Source organism: Balaenoptera physalus (genome assembly GCF_965194825.1).
Source record: "Balaenoptera physalus genome assembly, chromosome: X".
NCBI lineage: Eukaryota > Metazoa > Chordata > Mammalia > Artiodactyla > Balaenopteridae > Balaenoptera > Balaenoptera physalus.
In genome coordinates this window covers 76,953,056-76,970,884 of record NC_138903.1, presented here as the reverse complement: position 1 = coordinate 76,970,884, position 17,829 = coordinate 76,953,056, and the positions used below count along the sequence as shown (strand labels likewise).

General features: G+C 41.0%; 1 long non-coding RNA gene and 1 pseudogene across 2 annotated transcripts in view; one reads left to right on the top strand and one right to left on the bottom strand.

Annotated features, from left to right (window-relative positions):
* Nucleotides 1-17,829, bottom strand: part of LOC309653125 — a 701,885-nt gene that overhangs the window by 129,440 nt on the left and 554,616 nt on the right. The window lies entirely within an intron of this gene.
* LOC309653101 (ubiquitin-conjugating enzyme E2 D2 pseudogene) lies at nucleotides 754-9,960 on the top strand (annotated as a pseudogene). Its single transcript has one exon. The product of its transcript is annotated as a ubiquitin-conjugating enzyme E2 D2 pseudogene (transcript).

Sequence of the window (17,829 nt, the reverse complement as noted above, 5' to 3'; positions counted from 1 at the left end):
TGAATCTGTGTTATTGAGGGTTGGAGAGGAATTCCTTGAACCGCTCTTATTTATTCAGGTAACTCTCATTGGTGGACAGTGGGTGTGGCTCAACATGCCAGCCCAGAGCGCCGGCGCTGGGTGAGCCCCGGCCCCTCCACCCCCCAATCCCTCCCCAGACCCCTGTACCCCCTACCCCCCTCCATGCCTCCGCCCCCTTCCACGCCCCCCTACCCCGTCCCTTCCTCCTTCACTTCCCTGCCCCTCCCCCCTCTAACGTAAACCCTGCCCACCCCACCCCCTGTCGCCCCTGCGGTACCCGCCCTGGGAGACGCCGCCCTGGGAGACGCCGCCCTGGGAGACGCCGCGCCGCCTCATCAACGGGGCCCCTGTGACCTCACTAAGCGGGTCCCCGCCTGGCGGCCCAGGGCAGGAGCGGCGGTGTCTCCGGGCGGCCGTGTCTTAGGGCGGCGCGGCCTCCGGGCTACGTGCCCTCCAGCTCAGGACAGGGCCGAGGAGGAAGCGGTGGCCACGAGCTACTAGCATCCAGTAGCGCATCAAGTGTGGTCCAGCGCCCGACTCCCTCCTCAGTCCCACTCTCCCACTCTCTGCCACCATCCACCTCCCACGACGCCCCCCTCGACCCCGCAGCCGGCCTTCAGTCCACCCATCTACCTGCGCGTCTGTCACCGTTCCTCCCACCCCGTGATCACCGCCGTCGCCTTCTACCTGTCGCCAGGCCCAGCGCCAAGGATTGGCCACATGTCACAGATGATGGCCTTAAAGCGCATCCACAAGGAGCTCCTCGACCTGTGTCCCGCGACCCCACCCCCACCACCCCCACCCCCCGCCCAGAGCTCAGCAGGGGTAGTGGGGGATGATATGTTCCACTGGCAAGCGACCATAATGGGGCCCAATGACAACACCTACCAGGGAGGAGTCTTCTTCCTAAAGGTCCAATTTCCCTCCGATTACCCATTCAAACCACCCAAAATCGCATTCACCACCCGAATTTACCATCCAAACATTAACAGAAACGGAAACATCTGCCTGGACATTCTTAGATCTGAGTGGTCGCCAGCACTGACAATTTCCAAAGTATTGTTATCCATTTACTCCCTGTTGTGCGCCCCCAACGCAGATGATCCTTTGGTTCCGGAAATTGCTAAGATCTACACAAAGGATAGGAGGAGGTATGACAGAATTGCTCGGGAATGGACTAAGAAATACGACATGCAATTTAAAAATAAATGATAATCCCATTGCCTTATTAAAGCTGGCAGTTTAATTGGTTACCTTTTGTTGGCTTTCTATGAAAGGAGGGCTCCCCATCCTCTGGGCATATGTGGTAACACCTCCTATATATCAGGGTGTGTGGAGGCGGTGGAGCAAGTCTGCAGGTGGAGGCAAGGGTGGAGGAGGGATTAGTGAATGGGGGTAAGGTTGGGGGTTTGGGTGAGTGTGAGACCAGTTTTAATCCAGTTTTAACTAAAAGATTTCTTTATTGATTTAGCATTAGGAAAGCAAGAACAAGGGGGTGGTGGCTTTAGGATAAGGAGAGCAGTTCCACCAACCAGAGAGATAATTTTTAATGTGAGTCTTTTAGAACTGACAATGGTGAGGAAAAACAATGAAGATTACAAAGCTAGTCAGGTATCCACTTTATTCTGAAGAAACTTTGGGTGTTGATTTTGACCAAGATTAGTATTAACCAATATCCTTGTAACTGGGCAAGACCCTCCCCCCAGGTCCTCTGCCTGCCTCTTGTCTACAGAAAAGCCATAGTTTCTCAGGACTCCCCTGAGTCACAAAAGCCTGACTCAAGAATTAATGATTGAAAGGATGTGACCATGTAGTGACAAAAGTAGCAGTTGGGCCAGGTGAACTGGTAACAATTTAAACAGTAAATCAGCCATGACAGTCATGGAATCCTTAGTTCCTCCCTGGAATACATAGATAACAGTATCTGAGGCAGACACTGAGTTGTTTTACAGGTGCTAAACCCCCACCAAATGGAAGAAGTTAACTACTTGCTGACCATGAGCATGTAGACGCAGACCTAATGGAGCCTGAGGATTGATGTTAACCTCTGTGACACCACCCTGTTACCTCACCATCAACAAATCTCTTCCTCACTCTTGACAGAGCCACAGTGGGAAGTTTCTTGGTTTTCACTGTGAAAACCTGGTAGGGTTCCTGGAGACACAACCTATGGAGATGTGTGGACACCTGACTTTAGTTACCAGGATGTTTTCCTTCTCAAAGTCCACACTCCACCTCCAAGAATTTGGCAAAATTACCATTTAATCTGAGCTACCCTGTGATGGCTCCAGAAGCTTGTGCTTCAGGTTGGCAAGTCTCATCTGTGACTCTGTACACATCTGTCCCTCCAGAATTTGATGAATCTGTTTGCGCTTAGACCTCAGTTCTCTAATGCGTCCAAGAAAAGATGATCTTTTTAATTTTGTTCATTTTCTTCTTCTAGAGACCTGAGTGATGACTTATAAACTTTACATGTGTAGCTGATATGAAAAGTCCTAGAAGTTTGTTTGATATGTCTTCCAAAATAAATGTACTTCCCTCAGATTTAACAATGTTAAAATATAGTTTCCCTCTAACATACTTAGGAATTACACCTCTAAGAGAGTGTGCATTTATCATGGTATCCATCCAGAAGATCCAGATTTAAATTTAATAAAATTTTAACAGGGACCTAAAAAAAAAAAAAAAATTGTGCGCTGATCATACATCCAATTGTGCGCTGATCATACATCCTAATTAACAAATAACAAAATAAACCCAATGCTTGTAGTTTGCAAGTGATCTGGCACTCTGTTTACTGAGATGTCTGGATATAACCAGCCTTGGATTTTGCTGCCATATGTCAGAAACACATAAGCACGTTCTCTTTCCTCTCTGGTGTGTCTGTGCTAGTACGTTGGGTATCTTGGAGACTATCTGATTAACCTCTGTATCTAAATGTTATTTATAAATAAAATATATCCAGCTTTGAAAAAAAATGGCCTGTGTAATTTTGTTAATTGTGCGCTGATCATACATCCTGCGACTCCCCTCCTTCATCTTGCTTTTAAAAATGCTTTCCTGAAACCTACTGGGGAGATCAGGTTTTTTGAGCATTAGCTACCCTAGACTCCTTGTCTGGAGCCTTAAAATAAAGGCTGCACTTTCCTTCTCTGCAACCTGGTGTCAGTAGACTGGCTTTACTGCAAGCAGTAGAACAGCCCCAAGTTTGGTTCAGTAACATCCTCTATCTTGAGGTCCATATTTAACCAGCAAAATTAAATGGATTTGGAGTTGTTACAAAATAAAATGATGAGTTTTATTCCCAGTCTTCTCCACCTCCCACTCCTTCAATCCCTATCTTTGTTGTCACTCTGCCTCTCTCCCACTCTGGATTGTAGGCTGCTTCTCAGGACATACCTATTAGCACTCATTTGTCTTATGCTTTCTCAAGAACTGTGTATGGTCTAAGATTTTACCCAGCTTGCAAGCCTACATGTGAGCCAATGGAGGCTGGCAGAATGACACAGACTCTTGGGTTAGAGACAGGACTTAGTCAGGGCCCAGCAGGCAGCATGAGCTTCACTGACATCAGTTCCCCTTGCCCTCCAACACTCAACTCAACCAGGAGGGTGCTGCACATACAGTGGGTTTCTATAACAGCCAAGTTACCCCAAGCTAAGGAAACCCCCAGTCTTAGAAAGGGAAATTCTACCAAACCTGACCAACTTTTGCCTCAGAAGCAAATGCAATCTTTATTAACCTGCTGAGGAAACAAATCCATCCTTCACCCTGGAGGGCCCTCTGTCTTCCAAGGCTGTTTGCTATACAAATGTCCTTGAAAGGATAGTCTAGGACAAATACTGTCGCAAGATGTGTAGAAACACCATGGAGAATTGCACCCCAACAGTCTTAACTGCTTGGATCTATCTGATTGTAAAGGTAAAAATTAATTTTATGAAAATACTTTTGTGTGCTGAAAAAGATCCAATTTTCCCTTTAGAACTTGTACATTCAGGGACGTCTAACCAGTGAAATAAGCAGATTACTTAAAACCTTTAAAAAACACTATAATCTACTCTTTTTAATGGCAGAGAGGGATTATAATTTTAAGTAAAAATATGAAAATATTAATGACTTAACATTAAAAAAAATTTATCAAAATAAGTCAAAAATATTTATCAAAAGTACTAACAAACACCTCAAATATAAAATTTCCTTTTACCTATACATTCAGGCAGTGATGCCAAATAGGAATGTTCTATATCTGCACTATCCAATATAGTAGCCACTAGCCACTGTAGCTATTGACCACTTGAAGTTTAGTGTGATCAGGCAACTGGATTTTTATTCAATTTTAATTAATTTTAAATTAAAATATTAAATTAATTACATTGGAATAGCCATGTACAACCAGTCACTACTGTATCATGAAAGAAATTGAGGATTTGGTGACATGGGGACATTTTTTCTTTTATCTTTTTTACCCCTAATTATTGATTTAATTTTTTTTATGATCAGAGATAGCGTGGAGAAAGAATGGGAGTTCGGAGCAAAACCCTGTGTTCTAATCCAGGCTCCACCAATATCTAATTGTGTGACTCTCAGTATGTTACCTAACCCCTATGAACCTTAGTTTCTTCAAATACTAAATTGGAATATTGTCTATAACACTTCCTAGTTTTAAGAATAAGATGATATATGAAAAACACTTAACCTGTACCGTTGAGTACACATTCAATAATTGGAGTTGTATTTATTATTTCACTTCATTATATTTATCCTTTTAGGATAACCTTGTGCTGGGCTGCCAGCAAGATGATTTCACAGGTCAAATCTGTACTTCTGATATCCTTAGGATGGCTGAGGGAGAAGGCAGGGACTAAGAGAATCTGTAAGTTTAATTGGGAATTTGGGAATTCATGAAAGGGTGCATTCACAAGGATGTCTGTCACACGAAGTATCCCCCTCCAGCTTTTTTTTAGAAATACACACAAACTTTAGAGTACAAAAAAAATCAATTTGAAGCCTTGTTAAAAATGCAAATTCCTGAATCTCACCTATAGGAGGGCCCAGTAATCTGCATTTGCAATCATCAAAAATGATTTTTAAGCAGGTGGGAAATGAGCACTCTTTAATAGACCATGTATTTCACTGCACTACTTGAATTATTATTTGTTAACAAAAGAGGGTGAAATTCTGTACTAATGCAGATTGCCAAGGTTTAAAGTATTTTGACTTAGTTACCAGCATACCTCTTCCCCAAGTGATTTTATTTTTTACATAAAAATGTTTTGATTAACTTTACTGGCAATATTCAAACTCATTTATGGTTATAGACATAGTTTAAATACTTCATAGCTTTGCAAATAAGAGAATTTGAGCTATTCAGCCTCATTACAGATTGCATAAAAGGTAGGAATTAAGTGTACCATTGGATTCATCAAATAATGAATGCAATAAATGTTTAAATCATTTTGAAAATTTCTGAGTGAGCTCTTAAAGAAATAGTGCTTTCCACTTAAAATATCATTCTGAGTTCTCTTTATCACCATTTGCTAAAGGAAGTAGCATTTCTTTGCTAACTCTGTGAACATGTAACTCAAGTTATGTTTGGAAGTTCTTCAACAAGATTATTCTAAGAATTTAGACTACAGATTACATTACTATTTTATAAAATTTAAAGGTTCTTGATGGTGGGATAGAACAAATTAACCTTAGATAGCTGAAAGGCAGAACTCTTTGTTACTTACAGTTGCAAACTAGACAAGGCTGCCACACAGGGAGTTGCACCCAGAGACAGGGGACAGGGAACAAGGGGCAACATATGTATGGCAAGGGGGGATGGGGTGAGCTAGGTTTCCCAAGTTCCCTGTGGATTGGGTTACCTGAAAAATTTTACAGGTTCATGGGCCTAAGTGCTGTCCCTGTTGGTGTGGGAGCTTAGTAAACTGCCTGCAAAAGGCAACTGAGAGATTTTAGGCATGACTTCAAAACTGTATTAAGACAACATTTACAAAATACTATATTACATTAACCTTTTCCCTCCTCCCCCTAAAATTTACCTTAGATAACTGTGTGAATGAAGCATTTAGTGTTTCTAGTAAGGGAACAAAAAGAAGCAGGGATTTCCACACTACAGAAAGAAAATTAAATGTTCATTGAGTGTGTCTTATTTGATGAGCATTTTGTGAAGTGTTAATACATGGCTCCTTTGGTCCTATTCAGCTGGAGATATCAAAAACTACCCAATTCTGGCATGGAGATGGGAAGGGAGTACGTTGTTAGGTAATTATACCTCCTTTGAACCTTGACAGATGAGTAGGGTTTCACAGGTAGATAAGGGACAAAAAGGGTATTGTGGATAGAAGGAACATAACACAAAGGTACAAAAGCATTACAAGGTATCTGGTAAACAAGAAATAACTTTTTGTTCATATTCAATATGACTACACCACAAATTATTGGAGAGGCAGGAAGAGGCCTGAATGTGGGTGGTCTTATAGCCTACCTAAAGACAATTACACTTGATCTTATGAGTGATAAAGAACAATTCAATAATTTGAACTGGAGAATGGTAAGTTCAGATTTGCATGTTAGAAAAATCATTCTAAGGACAGAATAGAAAACAAATTGCAAGAGATGGGTTAAATACAGAGACCAGATCGGAAGGTATTTTGAGAATCCAGATGAGAGATGATTAGGGTCTAAATGAAAGCAGTGTTAATAAGGATGCAGAAGACAGACAGACAGGAAAGATTTTTCAAATATAGAAGATTAGGATATTGGTTTCATGGCAGGGTCTAGGGTAAAGTAGGTCAGACAGAGAAACACAAATACTCTATGTTATCACTTATATGAGAACAAATTAGTGGTTACTAGTATGGAGAGGGAAGGGGGAAGGGGCTAGAGAGAAGTATGGGATTAAGAGATACAAACTACCAGGTATAAAATAAATAAGCAACAAGGATATATTGTACAGCACAGGGAAAATAGTCATTATTTTGTAATAACTCTAAATGGAGTACAATCTATAAACATATTGAATCACTATGTTGTACACCTGAAACTAATATAATATTGTAAATCAATTATGTTTCAATTAAAATAAGAAAAAAGAAAAATAATAAAATTATGATAAAACCTTTAAAAATAGGTTATTTAACATGTTTATTGTTATTTTTGGAAAAATAGTTTTGAAATTTCTGCTTTAATTTTTAATATGTAAATATCAACACATATGAACCACTGAAATAAAATCTGTTTGGGATTGAATTTTAGCAGAATGTAACACTCCAAATATGCCACTTTACCATGTGGAGCTGAAGGCAATCAAGACCCATCAGAGTCAAGAAAAGTTTTTACCTCCCCCTTAACTGCCTAAAAGAAATCAGAAAAGGGAGCTTGTACCAGGAAAAGAGCTATTACAAGAGATAACTTTTTATATCTGAGAAAGTTATCTACATGGTAGGGCAAATATTTATTTACCAAACATTTGCTCTTCTCAACTTCCTGTGAATTGCCTTCCTCTCCTTTGAAGCCCCAGACCACTACCCACTTCTCCTTACTCAGGATGGTATATAAGACTCAATTGCCTGACTGCCTTTGGTCTCATAGCTTTGTGGGACTCCCATGAGTATGCTTTTAAATTTATTTTTCTGCTGTTAATCTGTCTTTTTATTACAGGGCGGTATCAACCAAGAATCCAGAAGGATAGAGGAAAAATTATTCCCCACTGCCCACAGGGTCATTAATAATCTTTAAGAGTGTAAAAGAATCCTGAGACCAAAAGTTTGAAATGCAGTGATCTTGAATTAATTCCAAGTTTCTGAACTGGTCAACCAGGAGAATGCTACCTTTTCCTAAAAAAGTGACACAGAACAGTAGCAGGTTTGTAGCGGTTAGATCAGGAGTTCAGTTGAGTTGGATATGTTCAATGAGTTGATTTTTATGTGAGACATTTAGATGACTCCTCTATCAATCAGATTATTGGGTATGGGGTCTAGGAAAAAAGCTTGAGCTGGGCATATAGTTTTGAAAGTCATTGGCATACAGGCTAAAATTGGAGTTATTAGCATTTATACAATGGTCCTGATGACACTAGGAAAGCTAAGTCTCTCTCATCTCTTAGAGATTTCTCTAACAAGAAAAATGAAGGGGGAAATGTGCTGTCTTTTAAAAAAGAATTAGCATTAGTTTCCTCATAATACTAGAATACTAATAAGTGACTGCCAGAAGTCATGTCAATGACTGGTTTTCTTTGTTTTCAATTAGCAATTAAAGAACACATTGGTCAGGACTTCCCTGGTGGTCCAGTGGTTAAGGCTCTGAGCTTCCACTGCAAGGGGTGGGGGTTAGATCCCTGGTTGGGGAACTAAGATCCCACATGCTGTGAAGCCTAAAAAAATAAAAATCAAGAAAACATTGGTCTGCTAAGGTATATTATTTGGATGAAAGAATAACAAGTAACATTAAGAAATGAAAGACTCCTTTTAACAATGCAAAATGGAGTTATTCACCATGAGAACAAAACAAACAAAAATACCAGAGCTACAATTCTCCAACTCTGCTCTTTGAGCATTCTTAACGATTTCTAAGTTCAATTACTTGAGCTATCAGTTTTGTCCTCAAGATAAACAAGAAAAGGGACCATGAGCATCAGTGCTATTTTAAGTTGGATTAAGTAATAGTTGAATCTTTCAATAGCTGGATTACTTTTGTCTAGATCATACATGAGGTTTGCTTTCTAAAATTAGATATTGAAGATGAACAGTTCCAACAGAGCAACTATAAATTCTATGCACAAGCAAATAAAGTAAATAAATTATTTTCCAACTCATGGCATTCATGATACAGGAAGATATTGAGAAATGGAATATTTCCTGCCATATCAGTAAACAAAGGATGTCACAGTCATCAGCAATTGCAGCCCTCCAATGTGAGCCCTGAGGGAACTCGGGATATAAAGCACAGGGCCCCAGATAGCTGAGGTGCATATCAAAGGAATAATTTCAGTGAGCCCAGATTCTTGCACCTTCCCATACACAGAAAGGTGTATGGTTTTCTTTAATTAACAGTAATCTTTTGATGTTCCTACTACCTGCCTTTTGTTGCAAAACTCCTATACATCCTGGCTCCCCCCCTGGCCTCCTCAGAGCAGTTTTCTCAGGGTTACTTGAAATGCTGCCTCCCAGGCTTGAAGTCCTAAAAATTCCCACCGAATAAAACATAACTCTCAACTTTTAGGTTGTGAATATTTTTTAAGTCAACAATATGTTACTGAGTCCAAACTAGGGAGATGAGGTGTTGAGGCAAGGAATAGCAACTTTATTCTGAAAGCCGGCAGACCAAGAAGATGGCGGACTATAACTGAGCAAGACCCTATGTGGCCTTCCCGGGACAGGCCTTCCCCCATATCCTCTGCTTTAGCTCCTCTCTGAAGTACCTAGATAATAGTATTTGATGCAAATTTCCTGAGGTGTTTTGCAGATATGAACCCCCCCCCACCTCCACACACACACCAAATGGAAGAACTACTTGATGACTATGAGCACATAGCCCCAGGCCTCCTGGTGCCTAAGGACTGACAAGGTTAACCCCTGTGACACCACGCTGCTGCCTCACCAACAGCCAATCAGAGAATCGTGAACAAGCTGATCACGTACCCTGCGACGCCCCCTACCCCTTCTCCTGGCCTTTAAAAATGCTTTGCCTAAAGCTTTTGGGGAGCTCAAGGCTTTTCAGGGCGTGAGCCATCTCGTCTCCTTGCATGGCCTTGCAATAAACCTTTCTCTGCTCCAAACTCTGGTGTTTCAGTTTGTTTGGCCTCACTGTGTGTTGGGCACATGAATGTGCATTAAAAATTTTGGCCAGTCAGCCAGGAGTTCGTGTCCATGGCCGGTCAACCCCAGCCTGGGGCATCACCTTCCCTGAGCCCCCAACAACTGTTGGAGTCCATTTTGCTCCTGGGATCTTGGAGGGACTGTCCCTGACAGGCGCTGGTCACCCATGGCATGAGGCTGTTTGGAGCCGAGAAATGTCTGGAGCTGCAGTCCACATTTGGCGTCATTGGGTGAGTCAGTTCAGCTTGTGCAGGCTTGTAATTCTCTCCACTCCATTTGGGCTGCTTCCCTTGCGGGAAGTGAGCCACCCGAGGGGTAAGTCGCTCCAGTGTGCACACCAGGAACATATTCCCTCCTCAGACTGGCTTTTCCTTTACGGGACAAGCCAATTTGTTTGGTTGGGGTACCTTGTTGGAGATGGGAATTGTTGTTGGACTCTACCCGATTTGGAAACCGGTTCATTTACGAGAGCCCGTCTTGGCCTCCACTGGAGAGTGAAAGGAGAATTCTAGACTACACCTCTTCTGATTTTCTGTCTGTGTGACTGTAAGTTAGTTGTTGTTTGTGTTTTTGTGTGTACCATTTTGGGGTGAGCCACTCGTGGTGCATTCTTTTTCGGGAGCCAGGCCACTCTGGAGCCTCTGTCTGGGAATGGAGGTGGAATTGCTGGGCTATGCCTCATCTGATTCTTTGTTTGTGGGACCATGTGTTTGTTGTTTGTATGTGTGTTAGTACTTGCATTGGCTAGTTGAGATGTCTTTGGTGAATAACGGGGCTTGTGTGTGACGACACCAGGATATCCTTCCCTATTGCGTTGGTTTTGCCTGTGGCAGAGCGTTGGTTAGAACTTTCTTCCTTTTAGGGGCTAGGGAACTGTGACCCTGAGAGACCGATGTGAATTGCTGTTTGCTCGATATTTGATAACACCGGCCGTGAATAATTAAGTATGGATGATGAGAGCTCTGTTCCATCTTATCGTCCCCTGGGGTGCTTTTACAAAACTAAGAGATCTTTAGCTATGTTCCCTAAATGAAAGAAAATGCTTCAATATTCCCTGAGATCTGGACGGCAAAGGCCCCTAATGGCTTGGCTACTATGTCAAAGTGGGTCTTTTGCAATTGCTTTTATCTTGGGGGTATGTGTGTGTATGTGAATGGGTGTCTTGGTACCTGGGTCCGAATCCCTTTTTCTCTTCCTGGTTTTGCTGGAAAAGGGGCATGCGAATGTGAGTGGAGGATATGTATGTATTTGTTTGTTTAAACTGAGGTGGATATTTGGGAACTGAGAAAAAGGAAAGTTCCCTGAAAATAGCCTGAGATGGCTGGGTTTTGTATAAGTAGTTAGAAGAGGAATTTGCATTTCTCTTCCTGTGCCTTTGAGATATAAATGATCTACCTGGGCTCTCTGGAGCTGATCTAATCAATCTGTGTTGCTTGGAACTGAAGAAAAAAGGGGGTGCAAGAATAACATTCAAAACTGCTGGGAATGTTCCCTCAGCCAAACTTTAATTCATAAGTTTCATTAGGGTCTGAAGAAACTTACAGTAAAATCTATTAATTATAAAAAGGTGAAAGAGGTGCAACAGGGACAGCACAAAAATCCTTCAGTCATCCAAGGGAGACTAGTGGACACTTTAAGAAGTATACAAACGTGGATCCCTCCTCCCCCAAGGGACAGGCCCTTTTGGCTATGCATTTCATAGCCCAGTCTGCCCCAGACATCAGGCGCACAATTCAGAAAGCAACTGCTGGTCCTCAGGCTCCAATGAACGATTTGTTTCAATTGGCTTATTTGGTTTTCAGTAATAGGGATATGGTTGAAAAGGCTGAATGCACCCAGAGAAATATGCAAAAGGCCCATGATGGCAATGGCTTCTACACCTCAGAGACCAACAAAGGGGAAACAAAGTCATCCAAGGAGAAACTTACCTGTATCTTTGAGATGCAAATGTCCTATTTGGTCTTCTCAGGAACCCTCATCTCTGCCATCCTTTTAAAATGCAAATTTTGAAGGGAGGGTAAAGTAATTTAGAAATTGACTTGTCAAGGGTAAATAGAAATCGTAAGTGTTTTTTCTGCAAATATTTAGCCATCTAGACAAGTGAGCTTGATTTGTTCCATCTGCCAGAAACTTAATTTTAATCCAACCTCTTTTGTAAACTAAGGGGTTTTACATTGCTGTACCTGACTCAGGGCTGAAATTTTGAAATGAAAACTATGAGGTCTCTCTGTTTGTGTGCTTGTCTGCGTCTTTGTCCTTGGATAACATTGCTGAGGTAAATCTGTAAATGAGCTCTATTTAATTGACTTAAAGAAAAGTTAGCACTTACAAATCAAACAATTCTAAGTACAAGAAAAATTAAGCTAAATGAGTTTTAGGTTCACGTGAACTGGGAAATATTTAGTATTAAATTAATACCTGGTATTAATGTTTAAGTTTGTTGATATAATTAATATAGATGTGTCTTTAGAGTCATCAACAGTAAGCATAATACTTTCACTGCACCTAGGTTTAATAGAAGTTAAATGAAATCTTATTACATCTGTTGCAAATTTTCAGCAAGAAAAATAACTTGATATGATGAAACCTTAAAGTAAATTTAAACGAGATAAGAGCCTTTAGGTTAACTCTATAGGAATAATTATGTTCTGAAAAATTATCTAAAATAGTCTCTCCAGATTTTGGTAACTATTACTTGCCTCTTGGTTTTCACTAGAAATTAAGGTTTTAAGAGTTGGGGATTCTAATTTAGATATGTAATTAAAGCTACTAAAAATAATAAAACATTTCACGATCCAGTAGGAAAGTGGGATATATATTTTGAGTAAAAAAGGAGTTTTATGCTTGGTCAGGCTGACATTAGATTACACTTAATTGGGAAAATGAATTTTGTTATTAAAAGTAGACTGGTGCAGGACCAGACTTGGTTCCTCTTTGTTAGGAGAACAAGTTTACTTAGAATACTGCTTTTGACAACAGATTGTGTGAACTATCTTGCATTTAACTGATCTGAATTTGTTCTTAAATATTCTATCTGACTAAATTTTTTTAAAAAACTAAACTTTCTGATATTTTGACGACCTTCCTATCAAATCCTAAGTAAAGTTCCTTTGACTTCAGCTAGCATTGGGATACTTCAGAGGGTCCCTGAGGCACCTCAAGAAAAAAAAAAGATATATATATATATATTAAACTGACTAGAATTGGTTGGTATGCTAAATTACACAGAAAACATTGTCAAATGAGTGATAAGCCTCCTCAGATTATACAGTATGAATAAGTGTTATTAATACAGACATTGTAGAAATCATATAAAGTTTCTGAAATTTGTATATGTCCTGGTATAATGTTATAATTTTAGTTATCTTAAAATATTGCATGTCACAACAGCTTGCAGAAGCATCTTTGACAGGAAGAATGGTAATCAGATCTTTAACCTTGCCTTTTTAAGACTTTTATCATTCATAGGCAGCTAAGCTGATGCTTTACAAAACTGTCACATCTTCAAGAAAAGCCATAAAAGGGTGTTTTGACAAAAACAGGTTTCTGATAACTTTTAAATCATACTGGTGAACTAGGTAAGATATTTTAAAAGTGTAATGGAAACTCTGATTTCATAAAACTGTTAGTAAAAAGGATTAATTATATAGGACTGAGTAAACTGATGAATATGGTTGTAATTTTTGATACTGCCTGAAATATTACTGGCTTTTAATCTGTGTTTATCCAGATGTAAGGAAATCTCTCCCCCTAAGTATAGTTATGACACAGTGAGAAAGTTAAAATTAATAGGTAGGTCCAATTACAAATTAGATAACAAGGCTAAAAGGTTTAATATTCCCTGCCCAAGGCTGATCAATTCCATTCCACAATCACCCTTCATTGCCCCCGTACAGCAGGAAGTAGCTAAGAGCGGTTGTTGCGCCTTTCCCCAAAAGACTGTGGAATGGACATTGACAGTCAGGAATTGTAATAGGGAAGAACAAATCTGACCCCTATTAGACCTGTTTCTTTTACTTTAATCTTTGTATTCTATTGCTTTTGCTACAAGTTCATCACTAAATGATTTGGTTATAGCTTAAAGTATACATAAATGGCCCATCTCAGGGAACCCTGTCCCCACGCTTGAATGTTAAACTAGAATACTTTGTTCAGCTCACTGGGAACATCTTGACCCAGCCCACCTGTGAATGGCTGCAGGAAAGAAGAAATTAACATATCTCTTCCTGAGTCTGGCTGAAACCAGGAGATATTTGCAACAACTTATAACCTATATTGCCTATTTTGTTGTTTCTTTCATTAACAAATGTGTGATTGAGCCTCTGATAAAATAATATATAGTTCCATATGAGATCAATGATTTTAATAGTGAAACTCTAGGTATGAGAAGAAGCAACAAGAAGGAATATTTTCCTGGAACATAAGAGACTAGTAAGACAGGAGGTACTGAGACTTTTGGCACTAAGGCCTAGTCCAGTGATAGCACATTGAGTGGCCAACCAGTGAAATCTTCGCCAGACCTGAGAATGAGCACTCCTAGCACTGTGGGACAAAATGGTCATGAAGAGCCCCCAAAACGATGATCAAATTTATGACCAGGAAGGGACCAGCTGGAAACTGACACTTGCCATCTACCTCTCCACTGCAGCTGCTGACCTTCAACACCCCCTAAAAGACGTCAGGGTGGAGATCAGGAATGAGGCACTCTGTGCTCTGGAAAAAGCTGGCAGATCAGGCCTTAGATATTTTCAGATTTTATGAGCCCAAATTCTTGCACCTTCTCATATTTAGAAAAGCATGAAAATCACTAATGGTGACATCTGCTTCGACCATTGAGGAGAGAAATGCATTTGGAAGTAAAAACGGAGTAGCTGTGTCAGACTCAGAAGCCACCAGCCATTCTCAAAGCAGTGTCTGCTGGAATAATTGTAACCAAGAGGGACACTATGGGTCCCTCTGTCAAGTTTATGATTAACCTCTCTATCTGAACCTTTATTCCTTTTCTTGATCAAAGTTTGTTCTCCTGCAGCAGGGGGTGATGACCTTCAAGATGGCAGAGGAGTAAGACATTGAGATCACCTCCCTTCTCTTAAATACATCAAAAATACATCTACATGTGGAACAACTCCTACAGAACACCTACTGAATGCTGGCAGAACACCTCAGACTTCCCAAAAGGCAAGAAACTCCTGACGTATCTGGGTAGGGCAAAAGAAAAAAGGAAAAACAGAGACAAAAGAATAGTGATAAGACCTGCACATCTGGGAAGGAGCTGTGAAGGAGGAAAAGTTTCCACACACTAGGAAGCCCCTTCACTGGTGGAGATGGGGGTGGGGGGGGCGGGGGGAAGCTTCAGAGCCATGGAGGAGAGTGCAGCAGAGGAGAGCGCAGCAACAGGAGTGCAGAGGGCAAAGTGGAGAGATTCCTGCACAGAGGATCAGTGCCGGCCAGCACTCACCAGCATGAGAGGCTTGTCTGCTCACCCGTTGGGGCGGACGGGGGCTAGGAGCTGTGGCTCGGGCTTCAGAGTTCAGATCCCAGAGAGAGGACTGGGGTTTGCTGCATGAAGACAGCCTAAGGGGGCTAGTGCACCACAGCTAGCAGGGAGGGAGTCCAGGAAAAAGTCTGGAACTGCCTAAGAGGCAAGAGACCATTGTTTTGGGGTGCGTGAGGAGAGGGGATTCAGAGCAGCGCCTAAACAAGCTCCAGAGATGGGTGTGAGCCACAGCTATCAGAGCAGACACCAGAGACAGGCGTGAAACGCTAAGGCTGCTGCTGCAGCAACCAAGAAGCCTGTGTGCAAGCACAGGTCACTATCCACACCTCCACTCCCAGGAGCCTGTGCATCCCGCCACTGCCAGGGTCCCATGATCCAGGGACAACTTCCCCAGGAGAACACATGGCATGCCTCAGGCTGTTGCAGTGTCATGCTGGCCTCTGCCGGCACACGCTCGCTCCACATTCTATACCCCTCCCTTCCCCCAGCCTGAGTGAGCCAGAGCCCCCTAATCACCTGCTACATTAACCCTATCCTGTCTGGGTGGGGAACAGATGTCCTCAAGTGACCTACATGCAGTGGTGGGGCTAAATCCAAAGCTGAACCCCAGGAGCTGTGCAAACAAAGAAGAGAAAAGGAAATTTCTCCCAGCAGCCTCAGGAACAGAGGTTTAAATCTCCACAATCAGCTTGATGTACCCTGCATCTCTAGAACACCAGAATAGACAATGAATCATCCCAAAATTGAGGTGGTGGACTTTGGGAGCAACTGTAAACTTGGGGTTTGCTTTCTGCATCTAATTTGTTTCTGGTTTTCTGCTTATTTTAGTTTAGCATTTGGAGGTTATTATTATTGGTCAACTTATTTATTGATTTGGTTGCTCTCTTCCTTTTTTTTTAGTATATATAAATTTTCTTTTTCCTTTTTCTTTTTTGTGAGTGTGTATGTGTATGCTTGCTTCTTTGTGTGATTTTTGTCTGTATAGATTTGCTTTTACAATTTGTCCTAGGGTTCTGTCTGTCCTTTTTTTTTTGTTTTTTAGTATACTTTTTAGCACTTGTTATCATTGGTGGATTTGTTTTTTGGTTTGGTAGCTCTTTTCTTTCTTTCTTTTCTTTTTTTTTATTACTCTTTTATGTATTTTTTTAATATTTATTTTTTATTTTAAAAACTTTACCTGGGAACATATGTATATGTATAACTGATTCACTTTGTTTTAAAGCAGAAACTAACACACCATTGTAAAGCAATTATACTTCAATAAAGAAGTTAAAAAAAAAAAACCCAAAAAAAACTTTATGTTATTTTACTTTTCTTTTCTTTCTTTCTTTTTTTTTTTCTCCCTTTTCTTCTAAGCCGTGTGGCTGACTGGGTCTTGGTGCTCCAGCCAGGTGTCAGGCCTGAGCCTCTGTGGTGGGAGAGCCAATTTCAGGACATTGGTCCACCAGAGAACTCCCAGCTCCTCAAAATATCAACTGGCCAAAGCTGTCCCAGAGATCTCCATCTCAACGCTAAGACCCAGCTCCACTCAATGACTGGCAAGTTACAGTGCTAGACAGCCCATGCCAAACAACTGGCTAGACAGGAACATAACCCCACCCACTAGCAGGGAAGCTGGCTAAAATCATAAGAAATTCACAGACACTCCAAAACACACCACCAGACGAGGTGCTGCTCACCAGAAAGACAAAATCCAGCCTCATCCACCAGAACACAGGAACCAGTCCCCTCCACCAGGAAGCCTACACAAGCCACTGAACCAACCTTACCTACTGGGGGTAGAAAACAAAAACAACAGGAACTACAAACCTGCAGCCTGCAAAAAGGAGACCCCAAACACAGAAAGTTAAGCAAAATGAGAAGACAGAGAAATACACAGCACATGAAGGAGCAAAGTAAAAACCCACCAGACCAAACAAATGAAGAGGAAATAGGCAGTCTACCTGAAAAGGAATTCAGAGTAATGATAGTAAAGATGATCCAAAATCTTGGAAATAAAATGGGGAAACGACAAGAAACGTTTAACAAGGACCCTGAAGAACTAAAGAGCAAACAAACAATGATGAACAACACAATAAATGAAATTAAAAATTCTCTAGAAGGAATCAACAGAAGAATCACTGAGGTGGAAGAATGGATAAGTGACCTGGAAAATAAAAGAGTGGAAATAACTATCGCAGAGCAGAAGAAAAAAGGATGAAAAGAATTGAGGACAGCCTCAGAGACCTCTGGGACAACATTAAACACAAGAACATTCAAACTATAGGGGTCCCAGAAGAAGAAGAGGAAAAAAAAAAGGGACTGAGAAAATATTTGAAGAGATTACAGTTGAAAACTTCCCTAATATGGGAAAGGAAATAGTCAATCAAGTCCAGGAAGTGCAGAGAGTCCCATACAGGATAAATTAAAGGAGAAACATGCCAAGACACATATGAATCAAACTATCAAAAATTAAATACAAAGAAAAAATATTAAAAGCAGCAAGGGAAA